The sequence below is a fragment of the Meleagris gallopavo genome, chromosome 6, assembly GCF_905368555.1.
Source record: "Meleagris gallopavo chromosome 6, MGAL_WU_HG_1.1, whole genome shotgun sequence".
Classification (NCBI taxonomy): Eukaryota; Metazoa; Chordata; class Aves; order Galliformes; family Phasianidae; genus Meleagris; species Meleagris gallopavo.
The window spans coordinates 27249793-27272765 of NC_139409.1; the positions used below are offsets into that span (position 1 = coordinate 27249793).

Here is a 22973-nt window from a genome sequence, read left to right on the forward strand (position 1 = left end):
CACAAGTATGTCTTAAAATACTGCATATATGAGAATATATGAGCAATACAATGATTTTAAATGAATTCTAGTTTCCATGTAAATACAGTTCGACAAAAACCACAAATAAATTTTTCACTATAATCGAATATCATGGATGAGAAACAACTTAAAAGATTATAGAAATATAAAAACTGAGAATTAGAGAAAAGTATCAAATTCAATATGAAGCCTTCAGACTTATCTAGTAACATTTTAAATGATTTTCAAACAATCGGAATTAACTTTTGGTGGAAAAAAGAAAATGAAATACTTTACTTAAATTTTATCTTGTTGCTGATTAAAATATTGTTTTAAATACTTTTTATTTAAACCATTCATCTTCAGTTTAACCTCAAATAAGCAAACAAATATTTAGTGCAGATGTATAGTATCGCTTATATCAAGCATGGCTACAACACTGACAAAAATACTTCTTTTTAATTAGAATTTTAAACAAGGTAAACTGCAGAGATCATTATTACATACAAATTACATACAATTGCTCACTGATGTAATTTTCTTATATGACAAATAAAAGGTAATAAATAGGAAATAATATTTTACATACACTCTGATTACCTAAGGATGTAGCACTGTATAGAATTCTTCAGAAATATTACTTGTGATCACTTAAGTAAAAGTGATTGCTTAAGTAAAATCACTTAGTGGCATCACTAAATGTAAATTGAAATAGTCAATTTATACTCTAATTATGTAGTTTGTAAAGATGCATATAGTTTTCATCCTTAGGAACATCTGCTTACTTATTTTTCTATCGTATTTGTGAACAGAAATGCCATTTAATGTTTATGTTTTACTGTCCCACAAGGAAATGAGAGTAAAAAGCCCTACTGACTGAATTTTATGTTCATCTATTGCCTGATTTTTCTGTGTTGTCATCTAACTATCAACTTTCAGTTGTAACTTTCAGTGCAATATTCTCAAAGTGTACTTGTCACTACTTCAGATTTATTTTTATGTACAATGCAATTTTATGAGGAAAATATCCATCCACAAATATTCAGGTGATCCCACAGTTCTTGAAGATGGATAAGATAAAGCTGCCAGTAAAGCTCTAGACGTTACTCTTCTAAACAAAGCCTATCAACTGAACTAAAATTATAACTATGTTAACTTTAGAAAGGCTCAGCATTCATACTTTATCTCACATTAGATGTGCCAACATTAGAAAAGTACAGTGGTTTGCCAGTTGTATATAGAAGGACTACTCTTGTGGTTAACTTAATTTTCTGTGTTGAAGTAAAAAAAAAAGGCAGACTCAAGACAAAACGAATAAAGGAGTAGTAGCTTATATGACAGAAACTAAGAAACACTAATCAAGGACTAACTGTCTAATGAATGAAATAAAAAGGCTAATGTGCTTACTCACGCATAACAAATACTAGGCATAAACAAGCTAGGGATCAATGCCCACTGCAGATGGCAAACAGGCAGTTGTTTCTATGCAAGGTTGATTTGATTGAAATTTCCCCTCCCTGAATATTTTCTGACTCCAAAGTAGATCAACTAACTTAATGAGCTGAGAGGTTACAAATAAGTAACACACAAAGTTAATTTTGAAGGAGCCAACACAAGATAAACACATGTCATAACAATTCCTTACAAACCTGCTGAAAAGCTATGACTGTGTTGATAGACTGTAGAGCAGAGTATTAACTACACATAGATAAGCTTGGAAGTGGGGGAACTGCTAAGGTTTTCTTAGGTTTAAGCTGCTGAACTGCTAAGCCCTCAAATCCAACATGCAGAGGCCTTAAATTACATAGACAAGGACTTTCCAACCACAACTCCAGGCCTGCCTTAGGATAATCTGAAGCCAGTCCAGAGTAGTTGCATGCTAACCACGTAACCCTTTTTTTCAGAAAGGAGTGTTATTTAAAAAAAAAAAAAAAGAAAAAGAAAAAAAAAGCACACTATTTTCTGGTTTTCTAATGTTTGTTACCTTTCATTTGCTAGAATAGCAGCATATGGACTAGAATAAATGAAGAACAACTCTAACAATTAAATAAGTAGCTTTGGAGTGGGTAGGAATGCAAGTTCTCTACCCTTAGAGCTGCAGGAATTACCTGCAGCTGATGCAGACGCCATTCCTGAATCCTGAGGAACAACCATTACAAGTTTTGTATTTCTGAATGAGAAGAGCAGGTCCCTCCTTGATAGCTGTTCATGCTACAGTTGAAATAGGATTAATTTTAGCAGACTTCAACCATTTCAAAAAGAGGCAACCAGCCTGTATGCCTCAGGGCGTATAACTGTTGGACCAATAAACAATCTCTTTGTGTCATGAATGGTATTAAATTCACCTAATTACCTACACTGAAAAACAAAGTAATATCCACATGAATGATAAGCCAAATATTGTTTATGTGATGACACCATGATATACTGACCTTTCCTGGTACCTGATATTGTGTCAAATTGATAGTTGATTTTTGTATTTGATAATAAAATTGATTTAAAAATGAAAATTCAGGAGTCAGTAAAGCAAATTCACAGGCTTTATGATGTTGCCTAGTAAAGTAACAAGTGAACAAGTTTTTTTAGCAAGGTCATTTGACCATCAGATAGTGGTGTACAATTAATATCATCTATGAGTGTTATTTATTAAGTTTTATTAAGGAATTTATGCTAGCTTGAAATACTGTTTTGCAGAAGAACTGCACTTGAATCTAAATATTTTCTGTTTTTAAACTGTAGCACATCATACATGCACATAAACATAACTAAATTTCTCAAGAGCTTTATTATTAATAAACTGTCAGGCCTGTAGCAAGGTTAAAGGAGAAAGAAAGTTTTATACAGTCACTGTAATGTGAAGGTAACATCTTTCTCTACATCCATGCCTCAGTCACTAAGCTCATCTTATACCTAAAGCATTGCAATATGTTGCAATGAACGTCCATGATGGAGAGATTTTCCAGAACAATTCTCACATAAAAATCAATGTTGGTACAAAAAGTAATACTGTCTACCCAGCATTTAGAAACAGAACTAAGTAATTAATTGGAAAATTTTGTATTCCTGAGACTATATGAATATTTGACTTGCATGCAATTATTCTGAAGTATTTCATTTCTTTTTTAAGATACACAATAATGTCATAGTCATTTATGCCATGCCACATGCTTTATGCCATAAATGACTGTAGCCTAGATGATGATAATTTCTCAGACCTTTCAATTCACAGTACTACCAAACTAATCTGGAAAAAAGAAAAAACAAAACAAAACCAACAACAAAACATAACACCTTATTCTCTTTGCATGTTTCTTTTTATTTTAGGTAACTTTGGGTGACTATCACAGCATTGTGAAAATAGAGATTAAAAATCATATAAGCAATAAGGAACATGATGGTTTAAATTCTACTAACTTATAAACATATTCTTTAAAAAAAAACACTTTTGTATCTCCTAGAGATTCGGCCTGAACATATGTGTGGCTAACACACAAACATATACACATATACACACCTCTAATATGAAACTGTTCAGAATCTGAAGTAGCTGGACTATCCATCTTATATCTCACCCAGGTTTGTTTTAAATCCTGACAGTGAAGATAAGATAGAGAACAGACAGAGCATATCTGAATCTACTCCTAGGAAATGGAAAAAATATTTTAATTGAACTAGGACATTTCTCAAAGTGACCTGCCAAGAAGAAAAGAAGCTTAAGTTGCTACACCTCTTTAATACCTTATGATTGACTTACACACATATATATTCATCTTTTTAATGGGTATTAGCATTACCGGAAAGCAATCTGAAGCAGTCTTTTCAGAGGAGTAACCTTATACATTGTGAATAACCTTATAGAAAGATTAATACATTTAATATACGTCTGTCTATAAGCTTGCTGTGATTAGAATTTCCATTAAATAATAATTTTTATGCTGGTGAACAAACAAATGACCAATGTGCACCTTCCTTGGATATAAATGGTCTGATTATTTTTCCTAAGATTCCTCTTTAATTAAGGTTTAATGCATCCACAGGGCTAGGAAGCTTAAAAGATAATTCAGTAACCTGTAATTTTTGGATCAGAATGCAAATCTAACCTGAACAACCAGTTAGCTCATACCAACTATTAATGTGAAATAGTATAGAAGTACAAAAAATATCACTGAAAAGAGATTAAAAAAATTTGTTACAGAGGCTTAAGAATAAAAATGATTTTCTAAACAAATGCCCTTTTGATTGCCTATTCCATTTTCTGCACATGCATGCAAATATAAATCTACATATACATAAATACATTCTTTGTTTTTAATATTTCTCACCTCATAATAAATCTTAGATGAGCAAGTAGTACCAGTATAATACTGGAATATAAAATTACCCAAGTCTTCAGAAAGGTATCCTAAATGCTTCAGGTCCAGCCTTGCTTGAATAGAGATATCATTGCTTTGTGTTTGGCAGTGAGATACTTTTAAATAAACTACACGCATTAACCTGAGACACCAAGTAAAAGGTATTGAGAAAAAAAATAAAAATCCATATACTATTTTCCGCTGAAATATCTGTTTCTAGTGATATTCTGCGCCTATATATCTGAGGAAGGTAATATTCAGGAAGATGTTCGTAAAGAAGAGCTTTCAAGCTCATTGTAATACAGCTAACCAAAAACTAAACTAAAATCTGAGAAAAAAAAAAAAATCACGTTTCTGGTTTTCTAAGAAAAAATACAGTAACTGTCAAAATAATGCGATCCATTTGTCAGTGATATTCTTGACAGGCAGCCCTCTGATGGTCATATTTAAATACATTTCAGCTGAACATGTATTACTAAGTCAAGTGACAGCTCACATTTAAAATACTCATTTAAAGAGGTAATATCTCTAAAACTAGGATGAAACATGAGTAAGCACAGTATTTATAAATTATGGCAAGGGACTAGAAGATGGTTTATCTAGAAACTGTAATGAAATATTTGAAGCAGGCCTTCAAATGTAAGCACATCCCCTCTTCCTTTTCTTTTGAAGCAAAATCTCTCATGATGTTAAATATATACCATTTGGTAATAGAAATGCTTCGTACAAACTGAAATCCATTTTACATAAAAAGATGCTTTCGTGGAAAGAAAAAAAAAAGTTCTGTTAATGTATAAATCTATAGCATACAAATAGTGAGCATGTACACAGATTGTCTCATCAGAATTTACTACAGCAAATCATCATTTAATTCAGAGCGACTAGGTGTCCCAACCATGCAGGGCAAGTTCAGGGCCCAGTTTTACATGACAAGTCTTAGTAGTATCTAAAGAACTTTATTTGAGGAGATTTCTATGCCTCTGTTTCTTAAGTCACCACCAAATTCTAGGACAGTCTAAGAAAACTGAGAAATAAGACATGTAAGGTTATTCAAAGACTGGATGACTAAAATAAATAGTTCCCCAAGTCTCGATGATGCATGCAACCTTTAACAGGAGCTCTGCTGATGGTATGTTACAGAGCATATTTTCCTTTCTTTATATCTGATGATCCTTCATTTGTTGTAACTAGAGAATAGTTTTTCTACATCCATGCTAGTGTTTATATGGGTACTAAAAAGAGAAGAAAAGTGGCCATATGGCAATTATCCAACATAACCATATAGAGAGTATATGAAATATCTTGTGTATTAAAAAGATCTCTGTGGTAAACTTTTAGTACACGTTCTCATGACTGCTGACAAAGAACTACATTGAAATTGTCCCAAATTATTCTGCACGAATTTGGGCATAAAACAATCAAGGTCACAACTCAGACTGAAAGTCAATATAATTAATACAGTGCACTGAAAATGGTTGTTATTGTAGCTCTTCTTCAGAAACATAAATGGCTTAGAGGTATTTTTAAAAAATACAGAAACAGAGTTCATACTTAGAGCCTGTCTGGTTTGAAAGAAATGCCTAGAATTTAATTTCCAGCATTTTAGCAATTCTGAGGAAAGTAAGTAGTTCTCTAAAAAAATCAACTAATAAGCAATTTTTTTTTTTTCAAATATTATTGTCATCACAATAAAAAATTAAGACAGAGAAAAAAATATATTTGGGATAAAGAATAGTTGCTTGTATGCTTCCTGGAATTTTTAAACTCAATTTATTTATAGTTTTTAATCACCGTCCTAAATTAATATGTATACATCTTTTTTGGGAATTTTCATCTTGAGCTTCAATTAGGTTGTCATTAGAGTACTATTGTCAGATGCTAAATTTAGGCCTTTAAATTAAGTGCCTAAACTGGAAGAGTGAACTCTTTTATTTTCCTAATGTGATCAATGGTAAGAAAAAAGCTCTTTGGAGAAGTTCTTCCTAAAGGTATGTAGATGAATTTCCAATTTGACTCATCTTTTAGAAATCGTTTGGTATTACTCATACAAGAAGCTCAGCACATCTAGCTTCTTAATGTTATGAAGCTTTGAATAGTTTAAGCAGGCTTCTGAAATCTTCACTGGAGCCCAAGACAAATCTTGTATCTCCGTCTACTTTATACGCTCATTTGCTTGATAGGGATCAAATTATAAATGTTCACCTGACTTCTTGGCAACTTCCCATAACTTATTAGTCAAGCCTTGGCAACAGAACCTTATTATTTTAATACATATTTATATTATTCATTTGTTTCCATAGCAGATATTTAATTTTATAAGAAATATGCAAACTACTTTCACATCTCTCCTTGATTTACGCTCTGAAAGAATATTTTTCTTTTAATTGAAAAAGGTCACTGTTTTCCTCATTCATTATGTTTTCAATTTGAAATTTAAATTTTTGCATAAGAATATTATTTATTATCTTCCTTATCGAACAAATATTAGTTTATACAAAAAGTAAACAACATACTCATAAATTAGGGCTAGATGTTAGATTATTTAGCTACAGATAGTCTCGCTTTTGATTTACAACAAACATTTAGGATCCTCTCTGTCACATCTTTTATATAACCTTTTTTTTTTTCATATAGAAAATCATAGAATGGCTTGGGTTGGAATGGAAGGACCTTAAAGATCATCTGATTTCAACTACTCTGCCATGGAAAAGGTTGCCACCCTAGATCAGGCTGCCTAGGACCCCATCCAACCAAGCCTTGAACACCTCCAGGGTTGGGGCATCTGCAGCTTCTTTGCACAATCCACTCCATTGTCTCATTACTCTCAGAGAAAAGAATTTCTAACTAACATCAAAACTACATTTCCTCACATAAGCTCCCTTCAACTACTGGAAGGTTGTAATAAAGAATCCCCAGAGCTACCTCTTCTCTATGTTAAACAACCTCAGATCCCTCAACCTTTCTTCATAGGAGAGGTACTCCAGCCCTCTAATCATCTTCATGGCACTTCTCTGACCCTCTCCAATATCAGACACAGTTTTTTTTTTTTTTTTCCTTTTCTCATAACTCTGAATTTCATATTAAAGTGTTCTTCATCTCTGTCAAGCTTCTTGCTTGGAAAGATTTTGAGATTTCCTTATTTACTTTTTCTTATTGCATTACATTTTTTTACTTTTGCAGTCTTCTCCATTTTGTTGTTGGTTATTGTTTTCAGGGGAGTTGGACTAGATGATCTCCAGAGTTCCACTCCAACCCCTACCATTCTGTTATTGAATGATTTAAGGGTGTTAGATATATGCATAGTCTTTGAGAACTTCAGGCTATGAAGTTGAAGAACTTCAGGCTATGAAGTGAAAGAATCTAATGGAAGTACCTATATCCTTAGTTTCATTCTCCTAGTGCTTAGAGCTAATGGAAAAGAGCTAGATTGCCTTGTAGCAAACTGAGTTCTTAGAGAAAATGTAAGAAATGGGTTTGTATCAAACTAAAATAAGAGTGTTTAACAGGTAGTTTGAAAATATCTGAAAACCTATGGATACTCCAGAAATTATGAGTTAGATCAATGTGAGGTAAATCTAAGCTGGTGAATTCCAAGATTGCCCACCAGGAGGACAATACATACCTTTGAGTATGGACAAGGGCACTGCACAAATAAAATGAAAGTAAACTATTTATTTAAATATTAGGCCCTAAAAGATTAGACACTGCTTTTACTGTTACTGAAATTTGTAACTTTAAATATGAACATATGCTCATCTTCATACACAGCACAAGAGGTCAGACTCTTCTGGAGTGCAAAACCAAATCACACACTGCATGGCAATGACCAACAATTCCGTGGACAACAAATGTTTATATTCCCTGAAATATGCCCGTGATCCCACAACATAGTTATAAACAGTGTTTGATATCAAATTGCTTTCAAGTAAAATAACACCTAAACTCTGCAGTAATGCCTATCTGAATTACAAATTAGATTTAAAAAATCACAGAATCATAGAATCACAAGGTTGGAAAGGGCCTACAAGATCATCTAGTCCAACCTTCCTCCCATTACCACTGCAACCACAGGCCACTAAACCATATCTCATAGCACCTCATCCAGATGCCTCTAGAACACTGCCAAGGAAAGTGACTTCACCACCTCCCTGGGCAGGCCATTCCAGTGCCTGACCACTCTCTGAGAGAAAAAGTTTTTCCTTATGTCTAAACTCCTCTGGTACAACTTGTGGCCATTTCCTTGGGTCCTGTTTATTGCCTGGGAGAAGAGGCCAAACCCCTCCTCATCACAACTCCCGTTCAGGAGGAAGTGAATGGAATTAGAAGTCATTTTAATGACTGTTTAGCAGTTGAAAAATATATTTAGTATGAATAACAAGATCCTGTATTCCAACAAACTGCGGCTTATAAATTCAATGCTTTTTTGAACCTTAAAAACACCTAGTAGCTTTATTAACTATCAGGTCTATATTGTACTATTGCCTTGTGCAATATTACTTCACTATTATACACACAATCTCATACCAAAATTTTAAAAAGTTTTTGATGTAGTTAAAAACTCAGAAACTGCACTAAAGCCTTTTACTTTCATCTCATACATACAGAATTTTCAACCTACATTACTTCAGAACTTCTGCGCTGGTCCTGCATGGAGTGCTAAAGACATGCCATTACTGCCTCTTACGTGTCATAGAACCAAGATTACAAGATCGGTGAAAAAAGCTTAGAGAAGTGTATGATGAGTTGAGCTGAGAAATACTTCATGTTTTCTAGTCAGAAAATATCCCCCTCAGAGCACGCACTTGCTTAATGCTTTTTGCTTAACCATCTGGAACAGGCTCATGGTTGTTTAGCAACTTATGGCTTTCACAGTAGCTTTTTTCACGGAATATGTTATTCCAACATACCATTATTCTAGCATCCCATTCTCAACCTCTAATTATTTAGGAGGATTCCACATCTGTTTAAAAACTCTCTGCACACATCCCATGTATTAAGAATTTACAACACAGATGAGGTTGTCCAACAAGCTAAGTTGTTTATCCTAAATACTGGGGGTACAATTCCACAAAATAATGATCTAGTTCACAGTTATTCCCCAAGCATTGCACTATCAAGCTAGCAGTGCAGCAAGCTGTAGTGCAGACACAGAGTGAGGCAAGAAACTCTTGATTCTTTCTTCTCTGAAGCCAGTATCCAGTCTGAAACAAGCCACGGAATATGCAACCATATGTGAGCTAGGTATATATATGCAGAAATAACAAACCACTTCTATTTGGATGTATACCGCAGTTTGAACACGAACAGAAAACTTTGCCATGTTGAAAATCTGCAGACATGGTCATTTCAGGTCGTGAAGATCAGTTCAGGAGACTGCCATGCTGAAAGTCAGATCCATCATACTTCATAGCAAAGAATCTGAATGAGCCAGTTTCTATGAACTCCAGGACAGATAGTTTTCTGCACATCTGTTTCAGATGTTAAACTACCTTTCTTTTCACAGAATAGAATCATAGAATAATAGAATGTCCCAAGGACTCACAGCATTATTGGCCTTTGTTTCTGGGCTCACCAGAAGGATCTTCTGGGACACAAAGATTCTTGTTGTGGGACTGGGGCATAACAATAATTCAATCTGCTTAACGAGCCAGAAATTCTAAATAAATTCTTGCTCTACATGAAGACATGGTTTAATCACCCTTCAACTTTGGGTTAAAAGCTACTCCTAGACTTTTATAAATTTTCAAATCAAAGAGCACCTGTTTGTAAAGTGTTCTTCACTCAGTTAGTCAAATGATGTAATCAATAGAAGATGACAAGCTAGTATTCCCAAATTTGCTGCACAGTAAGTATGCACTTGTCATGACAAATGTTTGCAAGTAATCCTTGTAATTTTAGCAAAGACAAACGTAATCAATATTAACTTTTACACAAGCATAAATATCACATCCATATGACATCAGAAGTTATGTAGGACATTTTAATTGTAACTATTCCACATAACACTAACATTAGTAAGGATAATATAAATTAGTTAAATCCTAGTTTTAATTGTGTTTGGTTTTGCTACTGAACAAAGAAAACCAATAAAACTGAAGACCAATGCAATCCAAACCTTTCCAAACATTTTTTTTTCCTAGTTTCAGTGAAGAACATTCTGTTCATGAAAGTCATCTTTCATCCAGATGCATGTAATAGACATTGGGGCACTCTTTGAAGGATAACTTGAAATATAAAATATATTTCTTTTGAATGAAATGAAATTTGCAGTTCTAGCTGCCATGGGGTAAGTGCCAAGGGATAAATCCATGTCAACATATTTCTAAGGGGTATTTCATAACAGCTTGAAGTTATATAGTGTCTATGAACAACAAAACAAACAAACAAAAAACCAACCCCGAAACAAAAACAACCTCCTGTTTCTGGAGTCACTTTTTGCCCTTAAATTTCTTTCAGTAAAAATACTTACATCGTGGAAAATTACTAAAGTATCATCTACAGCAATTCCACTGTTATTGCACAAATTGTAAATTATGCTTTCTGAATTATGGATGAAATTTTTAGAAGGCTTCCATTTTTATAGTCTTTTGAAAGGACAATGAAATCTATAAAAAACCAAGATTACAATTTCAGCATTTAAAATCTACACAAAGTAATTCAAACAAATGTTATGACATTTAAGATAATGAAAGCCTTCATTTATGCCAATGTGTCCTACTTCACATCTAAGGAGTCAGAACAGATGTCCAAATACTGTAATGCCAGAAGAAAGTTAGGGCATATCTTGATTAATACTCTCAGAGCAGTCCGTGGTGTCTCTTTAAAACTGGCATGCGTTACTTCAAAACATCTATTCAAAATCCATTCTAGGAAACACAGCTAGACAAAGTGTTCCCAAGACAAAAGGAAAACAATAAAGCTCTTGTATAACCCTTTTAGCAATGTAAGCTGCATATTATCGACAGACCATTCATTGCAATCAACAAATGATTAATTGCAAATTTGTTGCTAAATTGACCACGAAAAAGACAAGCTTCAGGGTACTGCTAAAGAGGAAAAACTTATGTTAAAAATGATTGGAGACTTTTCGTAGTGAATTAATTCTAATCGATGCTCTTGTTGACTACACAGTGGAATAATGACTTCCTTAAATAGCATATGTACCCATTATTGCAGACATTCAAATTAATATTTAACCTAATGCCTTGCTTTGTTTTTTTTTTTTTTCATTTGAAACAGCATTTTTCTATCTACTATCAATGGCAACATAAACTAGACTTTTGTAATGACTAATATCAATCAACTTGGGAGACATAATATTCAAGTAACATAAAAATTTCATATAAAAAAGTAATGAAGTTTATTTAAACTATTTATACCAAAATCTTTTTTTTTAATTACTCTTACACTGGTTGAACTATAAGGTACCTTTAGAAATGCCTGTCTTGCAAACTTTTTACAACTCTGCAAACTTTTGTGCAAAGGTACAATTTCAAATTTACTTTGCAGTGTATTTTCCTCTTACTTTAGACACAGTCACATAAATCAAAAGTAACTTTTCAATTATACAGATAATTGCAGTCCTATGAGGGTCAATGTAATACCGCAGAATGCATATAGGTTAGCTAGTTAATTTCTGGCATGCCAATGTTTTCTTGAAAGTGTTTTGCTTCTTTCAGACCCAGAGTCTGACGCTCAAATTTCTGTTCATGAAAAATTCACCAATGACTTACAAACAGTGCTATCGATAAAGAAATTACGTAATGATTAAAATATATTCACAACATGTCTCTATGAGGAATGTAGATTATATACAGAACACAAATGCCTAACTTTCAGATGGTTAGTAAAATATATATAACCAAATACTTCAAAAATCAAGGGTAAGTCTTTACTTATCAAATAGATCTGGCCATACTACTACATCCTTCTCTTTACTGGAACTGTCAGCAAATTTCCTCTACTATCCAGAGATGTGCAAATAGCTCTATGGCTATTCTTTAAAGAGCTGAGCAGGGCTTGTAAAAGAAATTTACATACATCAATATCTTTCCTAAGTTTCACGTTTATAATTTTATCCTTTTCAGTTGTTTGAATAAAATAGATTCAAGAAGAGTTTAACTCAGGCTCAAGAAATTTACTGGGACCAGTGATTCTCTGTTTTTTCTTTCTTTTTTTTTTTTTTTTTTGGGGGGGGGGGAGTAAGGGGTCATTAATTTTTCATTTTTTTATTAAATAAGATGATATATGCAGCTATAATATGGCATAAAAAGTGTCATTTAACAATATAACAAAGTAGCCTCCACTTGGTGCAGTAATTATTTTAAACAGCCTGTAAACTATGTCTTCGTAAAGAACAATATTTATTTATTTATGAGTAGGAGACCTTTGTAATTCTGATACATAAACCAAAAAACCTGACATGCTACGTGTATAGAGTAGCCTCTTTGAATTCCAGCTGGCTTGGCAGTATGCCTTTCTAATGGTAATGAAGTCAAGCAGCTGCTAGGACAATCAGCTAGAGTTCAGATCATCACTAGCTAAATAGATATTCACTGACTGGCAAAAGCACTCATTAAAGTTCAGTGTTAACAAACTCTAGGGTTATGTAAGTTTACATCATTACAGTAAAGTGTGTTTTAAAAATGAACTCCTCTGAGATGAAAGAAATCTCTCCTTATCTGTGTGTAAGAGTTACTTTGTGCTGATCAACCCAAGAAACATCAAATCCTACTTTCATTGAAGAGAAATGAAAATTCTCATTCATCTGCATGGAAGTAAAACAAATCAGTTCCCAGTGTTTCAAGGATTTGGAACAATACTGCTATTCAGATTACTCCAGAGTGTGTCACCTAGAAGGTCACTAAGTATTCATCTATGTCCAATTTTCAACTCAGAATGCACAGCACACCAGACCTGTTTTTACTTTGCCCATCACATTGCTAGGGTGTTTATGCCACATAAAATGTTAAAGCTTCACCAAGAGGAGAACTTGCTATTATGAAAATACAAGTGAATGAAAAAAATTCTTAATAATGTAATAGTACTATCTAAGTTTTGGTGTAAAAACAATAGAATTCAATCTCATCTTCCCTTCAAATAAGCTGAAAAACACATTTGTCAATTTATACAAAACATTTATTTGTATCTTTCCCATCTCTACAGTTTTAGTCATGTAGTTTTATCTAATGAAATCTCAGTTACTAAAATTTAGTAGAACGCATGACAAGCAATAGTGCTTGCTCAAGATACTAATATGGAATAAAAGGCTGTATCAGCTAAGTGTAAATGTGCAGAAATGGACCTCCTCTACATTCTTCAGAACTGATACAGTCTTTAGATAAAATTTCAGTTGTTAGAAGTAATAGAACCAAAATGTATTAATTATAGGAGCAAACATCAACTGTTCTCTGAGTGAAATTTTCTGCAAGAAATGAGTCATATAATAACTGAAGCTCTTTTAAATTAATGAGAGGGTTTTTTATTGGATGAAATTTTGGTCATCCAGGTTTGTGAGATATCTCACAGTGAAAGAACTATAGAATATAAAATTTATTGCTGACTCAAAAAGGACTTAATCTTGTACAGGGACTTTTTCTTTTCTTTGTATTGATTTATACAAATATGAAAAAAAAATAAAATCAACACACTCAAATTACAAGCAGTTACATCTGGCACTCCAAACAGTTCAGACTTTTGATCTCTTTATTTTCCTTTTAAGGCTTACCCAGCTCTTTCCAGTTGGGTTCCCTCTAGAAAGTGAGAGCTCATCAGTATTACTTATATGAAACTCAGACTAAAGGCTTTGGCAACACCTCCAGATTTAAATCAGCAAAATATCATACCTCCTACTAACCAATATATGGAAATTCACCCACGTAAATGATATCATCCTGATACAACTAAGCATGCTCAAACTGAGCAGTGACATTCATGAACAGGGAGAAGTTCATAGAAGGAAAATAACAATACTCCTACAGTTAGTTACATTCATAGAGAAACAGGCAAATAACTCTTTTATACTTGCATATGCTTGGAATTTTTTCACTCCAGATCTTTCTAGTAACAAAAATATTATCTTTGTTCTTATATTTAAATTATTCTAGTAGCTATGAAATCTGGAAAAATGACAGCATTTTCTGCATAAAGTCCTATATTTATCCACTAAGCTTAGGTTTCCCTGCCAATATCCTTTGGCTTTTACTTAGAGGGGCTACTTCTGCTGGCAAGCAGTAAGTTCTCTTTCATGGTTCACAGTTGAGGCTGTCAACAAATGTGCCAACTGTATGACATGGATGTCTTTTCAATAGAGAAAACTCAGCAGAATTATTCTATACGCTGTATATATGTTATATGGTAATAACTTTTGGTTAATGTATACTTCAGCTGAATTTAAATAACTAATCTAAAAAGTAACCCATTATTTCTCTCAGAAACTTAAACCAGAAACCAACCAATCAACCAACCACATTTAGCAACTGTCAGTAGACCTGATTTTTGTTCACCAGCAAGCGTACAATTTACTATCGTTTACACTCCAACGCAACACACACTCATATCAGTACAGATATTTCTGTGGGCTTTTGATTAGCTTTTTCAATCTTAAGCAAGTATTTTTCTAGTGGTAAATAACTAGAAATATTTTCAACTCAACAATAAATACTTTGTTTTCCTCTCTTTGAATTTATAGAAGATAGCATTAATAGCAAAAAAGCCAGGATGATCACACCATTTTTTTTCTGTTTCTAATCACAGCAGCATGCCACTATATCCATAGGATACAACAAAGTGTTAAAGCGGTGACCAAAAGAAAGGAACTTTGTACAAAATAGGAGCCACTTGCAGTGTTTTGCAGTGTAACCATCTAGAGCAATTGCTCTTGGCACTGGTCTAACCAATTTGTGATCAGGCAAAATGCCATCTAAGCAGATGGCATGAGGTACACAGCCAAAAAGCCATGTATGTGCATCGGCTGTGGGTAGTAATGGCATGATTCCCAGCCATGAAGGTCTAAACAGTTGTCCATCCTGATCTTATAAGCTTGTGTTTATAGAGAATTGTCATCAATAATCCAGCTCTGTACTAAATTTTCTTTTAAATAATAATAATAATAATAATAATAATAAATTGTTCTTGCAGCTGAATTGCAGCTAGATATTTGACTTCCAAGAGAACTCCTGTGTTCATTTATTTTAAAAAAGAAAGAATGAGGAAAGTTTCCCATTGTACTTGTTACTAGCTGCTGTGGTAACACAATTGCAGCCAAATATCTTGATCTGAAGAGCAAAGAATTAGTCTTTGAGTAAAGGAATGCTTGTCCTCAGAACTGTACGTTTGATTTTGTCAACATCTTCCTTTTTTTTTTTTTATTTTTTCCCTAGATTATAGAACGATTCCCATGAAGTAAAGAACAAAATGTTCTTCTGCTCCAGAGATTGACAGGAAATTATTCAAAGCGCTATGGTCAAGTCCATGGCTGGGCACAATCAGTTGTATCTAGTGCTTTACAAACCTTATCTGTCTCCAATCTCATAGTTCTATGAATAGTTCAAATTCAACCAACAGCTTTGCTAACAGTGTGTCTCAGCTAGATCAATGATTGTACCTATGCAATTTTCATTTAAATTCTTCAGTACTTCTAGCTAAACTAATAACTTTTAGAAAGCTATTTATTCAACATAATGAATTCCTTTTTTCTGTTTAAAAATGGCTGCAAGACTGATCAAGATATCTTTCTGCTTCTTAGTTATTTGAAATTATTTCCCATGTCATTTCAGGGATTGGTTCTTATCCCTAAATCTTTAGAGATTTATGTTACATATGTTTATCAGTTAAAGCTGAGTTGGTTGGTACAAACAGACTACAATGGGAACATTTTTGTTCTCTGGTTAAATGAGCATAAATTCCATTCAGAAGTGGGATTCTGATGCAAATTTCTGTAGTATCAATTTTTAAATCAAATCTTGCAAATAACCACATTTTTAAAAAATGTACCCCACTGGTAAATGTACATCCATGCAATAAAGCATTACTTTTCTATTATGTGAGCATTCTTATATCTCTCAACGATGAGAAAACAAACAAACAAAAACCTAACAAAAAAGAAAGACATTTTGTAAACAGAATTGACTTTCTGAAAAGAAAAAAGAATAAACATTTTCTTCAAATCAGTCTTCTGATGTTTGCTGAACTTGATTTTCAAACAACAGTGCTGGATTCCATTACGGCACCCATCCAAAGGCATGAGATCTTTTTGTTTCCAGAACATGTAATGGTGTAACTTTTTAGGAAAAATGTTGCCAACTGCAATTTAATTAGCTTTACTGAATGATCCATCCCTACAAATTCACTAGTGTAGATAAGTTGTCTCTGTGCAGATAACAAGAACTGATTCAATAGAATAGTGTACTGACCTGTGTTCAATATAATACACAAAGGACCATCAACCACAGTCTCCTAAGACACTTCTTGATAGATGCCTTTTGTACATGCTAAACAATCTGGAAAACTAGAAGACAAATTTGATGTCAAAACAAGAACAACAGAAAGCCTACAACTGATATAATGGGAGCAGGAAATGAACTGTAAACATATTACACCTTCCTGTCTTTCAAAACATATAAAATGAATCTCAAAGAATTGTAGGGAAATTTGTGGAGGAACAGCTGTGTGACTATAGGTTACAGAAAGCAAATGGGAGGGCAGCTGGCTTGAAATGGAAAACAAAATCCAATAAAAAAAAAAAAACAACACAGTGCAATCTCTAATAAAGTTGTAATGTCAAAAATCTGCTAAATTAGCTCTTGTTTAGATTTTGTCTTCAACATATTGAACATTTTAAGCTGTCTACTCTTGAAAAGATTTAACAGATCTACAGGGTAAATAGTCTAATAGCAGGGAAATTTACATGAGCAGAATGTGGTTTTGCTCACAGAGTTAAAATTTCAATTAGCTTTTAGTAACATACACATTTGTTTAAACCTTTTCTTCCCACTACGTTTTGAAAAAGAAGTCTGACTTAGCAAATGGCATCAGAAACATAGTTTATTACCTGTAATTTTCAACCTGTCAGGCACAGAAAAAAGAACTAATTTCATATATATGTAGACTACAGAATACATTGAGCAGAGAAGTAAATATGTGGTTATGGCATCTATCCTTCCATTGTAACACTTAACACAGCTGTGAAAGTATAAGCCATTCAAATTTCCTGTTTGTAGAGGACAGCTGTAGCAACAGCAGATTATGTAGTATAATTCAGGAATCCAAAAGAAGGTACATTTTTCCCAAATTTGACCCATGTATTCCAGAAAGCTGTGATGGATCTTACATTAGGAGATGAAAATTAAATGTTTGCCCTATACAAAAGGAATGAAAAGAAAGATTCACCAGTGGCATCTTTTCAGGTGTTGTTTTCAGACCCACTAAGAAGTTTGAAAAGAACACCACTGATTAAAACTGGAAAGTAAACTGAATTTAAATTAAATTAAAAAAAAAAATTAGAATGAGCACCTACAAGAACTCCTAACTGACAGCAATTTATATTTTAAGAAAAGACCTAAAATTTAAGACAAAAAGATAAGACAAGGGAAAAAACACACATTTTGGAAGACTAGTGTTGAGAGAATGGTAACTATGACACCAAGAAAAGAATGCAAATAGACACATTTACACTAAACTTGGCAAGAAATGGAAGGCAAAAACATTAAGACCAAAATGAAAATCACTCCTTAAAACAGAATACTAGGTTAATGAGATATTCAATAAAACAGGTTTAAAAAATGATGAAGACAAATGAGCTTTAAAAAATGTTTTTCAAGCTGCAGAATTCATGCAGTCTGGTTTCTTATTGATCTAAGTCTGCTATGATAACTTATCTCTAGCTCACAAGAGAACTCTGCTGTTCAAGCTCAAAAAGGGTAGATTTAGGTTAGATATAAGGAAAAAATCTTTTACAGCAAAGGTAGTGAGACACTGGAACAGGTTACCTAGTGTTGTGGTTGATAGCCCGTTCCTGGAGACTTTCACGGTAAGGTTGGATAAGAACCTGGTCTAGCTGTGGTATCCCTGTTCATTGCAGGGGAGCTGGACTGAATGGTCTTCAGAGGTCCCTTCCAACTCTAAGGATTCTAAGCTTCTACTATTCTAAACAGTGACTCTTCAATCTATTTCAAAAGAAAATGCAATATTTAATGCACCATTGTTATGAATTAGAGTAACATCTAAAATAACATTTGCTTAGCCTTCAAAGGCAACTTTTCTACCTGCATCAGCCATGGACATCCTAAACTTTCTGAGATCTTTGTATTTCAATTAAAATTGGTTAGAATCAGTCTGATGCTCACACAGACAGATAATACGGTCGTGTACATTTTATTCACAAGAAAATATGCTTAAAATCAACAAAGCTGCAAGGATGACTGAAGATAGAAAACACAGAGCAATGGGAAGGGGTTTTATTCCATGAGAATACCTATTGAGCTTATCTTAGTGTAGAGAAAGATGTTAGACTTTCTTCCTTGTCAAGTGATAAATATGGAAAAAAAGATAAGAAATTGTAATTGAGAACAAATAGCAATCAGGTAAGTAAATAAAATTACCTGTCTTCTTATTACAATAAATTGGAAATGCCTATAGAAAGCCTAGCAGTCTGGAGTGAGGTTAAATAGCTCTGTAACAGGAATATGGGTAATTCCTTACTTCTGAGTTTACCTTCTGGGGATTGTGAGTGAATGAGTGGGATGTGTACAGAACGTTAAATAGGTTATTGCATTTCTCGGTGAAATTCTTCTGGCAGTTCAGTTGTAATCCATGATTAGCCTAGCTGTGTCACAGTCTTACTGTTACTACTCAAGTACTACTACCTTTGTCAGCAAGTAATTGTACCTAAATGATAGTTCAGTTTTAATACAACATACCTATGTAACTCTCAAGTTTCAGGACTTAGCATTTACACAATCACATTCCTATCAAGACTTAAAATGAAAGCAGCAGCGTCTATCAGAAGTAGATCATAAATTTCTATGCTGAAATCCAAGACCTGCTTATAGTAAAGACAGGGTGTTTAATGGTCCTTTTGTATTTCTGTGAGTTGGAGAGCACTAGTGTGTCTTCAAGACCTTGTTCAATTCAACTTACAGAGAATCGGTCACTAAAAATGTATTCATATACTCCTGCCTCAAAATGACTTATCTCCTGTTATTAGTCTGGTATTAGTATGCATGAATCTACCTACCATTAGGACATATACGAAAAATAATGATGTGCTCTGTTTTCTGCTTTACTAGTGCAGCGAACTTCAGAAATCTTTTAGTATTTACATGCATAATTTCTGGTTTTAGCTATAATTCCATTAAGATAGCAAGAGAAGATAGTAAAATGAATAAATAACTGTCATGGTTTCATGATTTTTCATTATCGGTATTCCACATCATAACATCATGCAATGCACTGGGGGTTTGACTGCTGATGCTCAAGTTCCGGGTGCCTGTCCAGAGGAGAAGAGCAGCTACGTTTCCCCAGGGGGCTTTGCGGTCAACGAGGAGATATAACTCCCGGCAAGGTCACCTGATGCTCTCTTCTTTGCCTGCGCTGCTTCGCTTGCGCTTCTCTGCCTGCGCTGCTTCGCTTGCGCTTCTCTGCCTGCGCTTCTCGCCTGCGCTTCTCATCTCAGCGTTGTGGTAAGGCCGATCCACTATCAATTTCACATTCTCTCTCCTTATAAAATTCTGTTGATACCATATTTAGTAAATTACTTTGTTTTACCTCAGATTGTTGCCACTGTTTTCAATTATTTCGGGGTCCCTTATTTTTTTTTTTTTTCCGGGGGCGCGGATCCGCGGATCCCTCCGCCCTTCTAGTCACGGAACCGGGCCGAACCAGCCCGTAAACCGTTGACATTCTTGGTGGAGAATGCGGGCAACAGTTGCTTTTTAGCTTTTTGAACAAATCTCTCTCTCCGCTCTCAGACAGCTTCATTGGGAAAGTTTATCTGTTTCACCAGTACTGTCTGAAAGCGTGACCTTGAAAAGTCCAGGCGGACGGCCAATACTCTAGGATATTTGTAAACTTTGAGCCTTGCTATCTTGTTTCTGTAAAAGAAAAAAAAAAAGAGAAAAAATGCTTTCTCTACTGAAACTGCCTTTTAAGGGGCTGCATGCCACTGTCTCTTCTTTCTTAATGCTAAAAACATACTGGGCCTTAATTAAGTTCACCACTTTGCTCTATGGAGCAATAGGTATATATAGCCAATTGAAAACATGGATGGAAATAACTATGTGGCATCTGCATATTATGTGGCATACCATTCCAGAGGGAGCTGCTAATTTTACAGGGTTGGGGATTCTTAAGCAGGTTTCCAGCCTCTCCTTTGAATTCTTTATGCGGATTTTCAATGCTCACCTGATCACGTTATTAATCTCCGTGAATGTACTGCTCACCATTTCACTTATTATTAGTATTTATTATATTTTGAGGAAGTCTGCCCCAAAACCAGTAAATACTGAGTGGCAGGGAATGTGGAGAGGCCTGGGTGAGACTTTAGAGAGATGGAAATCTTCGGTGTCATGGAACTTTACTCCAGAACACCTGAAAGACCCTGAAAATTTAAACAGATATTTGAGACAGGAATGTCGTGGCTCAGGAAGATCTGAGGAGGCCCAAATTGTTTGGGGCCTGGCTAATGCTTACCGGGCCTTATTCAATACTATCCTGGAGAGGGAGAGAGTTTGTGAAATTGAAAAGGAGAGTCTCAGGGAAACAGTGCAAAATGAGCGAGAGAGTCTCCTGGTCGAGAGAAACAGCCTCCAATCTGAGAGAGATGCCCTCCGAATTGAGAGAGACTCCCTGCAATCCAAACTCAACAGTCTTCAATCTCAACAAGACACCCTCCAATCTGAGCTAGATACTCTCATAATCGAACGAGACAGGCTCCGAGCTGAACTGGAGGATGAGAGCATTGGAACTGACCAACCTGATCAACTACAGGAAGCACCACAATTGATGTCACTTGCCCCTGTAAGAGGACGGAAAATGAAACGAATCTCGACTCAGTTAGAAGAGAAGAAAGAAGAGGAGAGAGGTCCAGAGGAGTGGCTCCAAGATCCACAAGAAGCACCCCTAAGTCCAGGGGAGGGGCCCTCAGTAAGACCACGGTCACCGGCGCCAATGAGGGCAACAAGAAGTCCCGAAAGAGTAAGAGGTGAGCAAGATATCGTTACCATTGTTGATCGATCTCTGAAAATGAATGAAATTCGAAGTCTGAGAAAAGACTTTTCACGTCACCCAAATGAGCCTATTGCCACTTGGTTACTTCGATGTTGGGACAATGGGGCCAACAGTGTGTGGCTGGATAGTAGAGAAGCTCGCCAACTGGGTGGCGTTGCTAGGGACTCAGCCATTGACAGAGGTATTAGTACATGCCAGAACCAGGCCTTTACCCTCTGGAAGCGGATGTTGTTAGCTGTAAAAGAAAGATACCCCTTCAAAGATGATCTGATGCCTGAGAAAAAGAAATGGGCTGATATGGAAGAAGGCATCTGTTATTTAAGAGAATATGCTGTGGTGGAAATGCTACATAGCCCCGATTTCATTCCTGACGAGCCAGACCAAGAGCATGATCCCGAGAGAGTCAGGTGTACACCAAACATGTGGCGTACATTCACAAAGACCGCACCAGAAAGGTACGCCAGCACATTTGCAGCAATGTATGGCAGAGGGGAAAGAAGACCCCTTATAAGTGAATTGGTTAATAAACTTCAAGACTTTGAGTTACATTTAAGCCCTCTGCGAGCTTGTGTTTCAGCCATTACAAAGGTAGCTGAAAAGCTGGACAGAATGGAGAACAAACAAGAAGATATAATAGACAAACTATCAACCGTGCCTGAAGCTGATAAATCCATGGAGGTAACGGATACATCAAATGGGGACCAGAATCCCCAAAACAGCCTATTGGAGGGGCTGATCAACTTGATTTCCTCCCAGCCGGTGGCATCTAATGTCTCAGCTATCAAAAGAAGACGTTCTCCTGCTCGAGCAAGTGACAACAGTAAGACCACATCACGTTTTGCCTTGTGGCATTACCTACGTGACCATGGAGAAGATATGAAGGAGTGGCATAAACAACCTACTCCTGTACTTCAAGCACGGGTAAGAGAGTTACAAGACAAATCAACCACCAAGGTGAACTTCTCTAAAAAGGTGATTGCTCCAGTTGCTGCAGACAGTGAAGGTAACAAATAGAGGGGCCCTGCCCCCAGCCAGGGGGGGGAAAGGGATAATAGAGTTTATTGGACTGTGTGGATTAGATGGCCTGGCACATCAGAATCACGAAAATATAAGGCCCTGGTGGATACTGGTGCACAGTGCACTCTAATGCCCTCGAGTCACCAAGGGACAAAATCAGTTTATATTCATGGGGTGACTGGAGGTTCCCAAGAGCTGACTATGTTGGAGGCCGAAATCAGCCTCACTGGTAAAGACTGGCAAAAACACCCTATTGTGACTGGCCCAGGGGCTCCATGCATACTTGGTATTGATTACCTCAGAAGGGGATATTTTAAGGATCCCAAAGGGTATCGATGGGCCTTTGGAATAGCTGCTGTAGACACAGAAGGTGTTAAG

General features: G+C 35.2%; 1 protein-coding gene across 3 annotated transcripts in view; it reads right to left on the reverse strand.

The window, feature by feature from the left end:
* Positions 1-22973, reverse strand: part of DGKB (diacylglycerol kinase beta) — a 339795-nt gene that overhangs the window by 144220 nt on the left and 172602 nt on the right. The window lies entirely within an intron of this gene.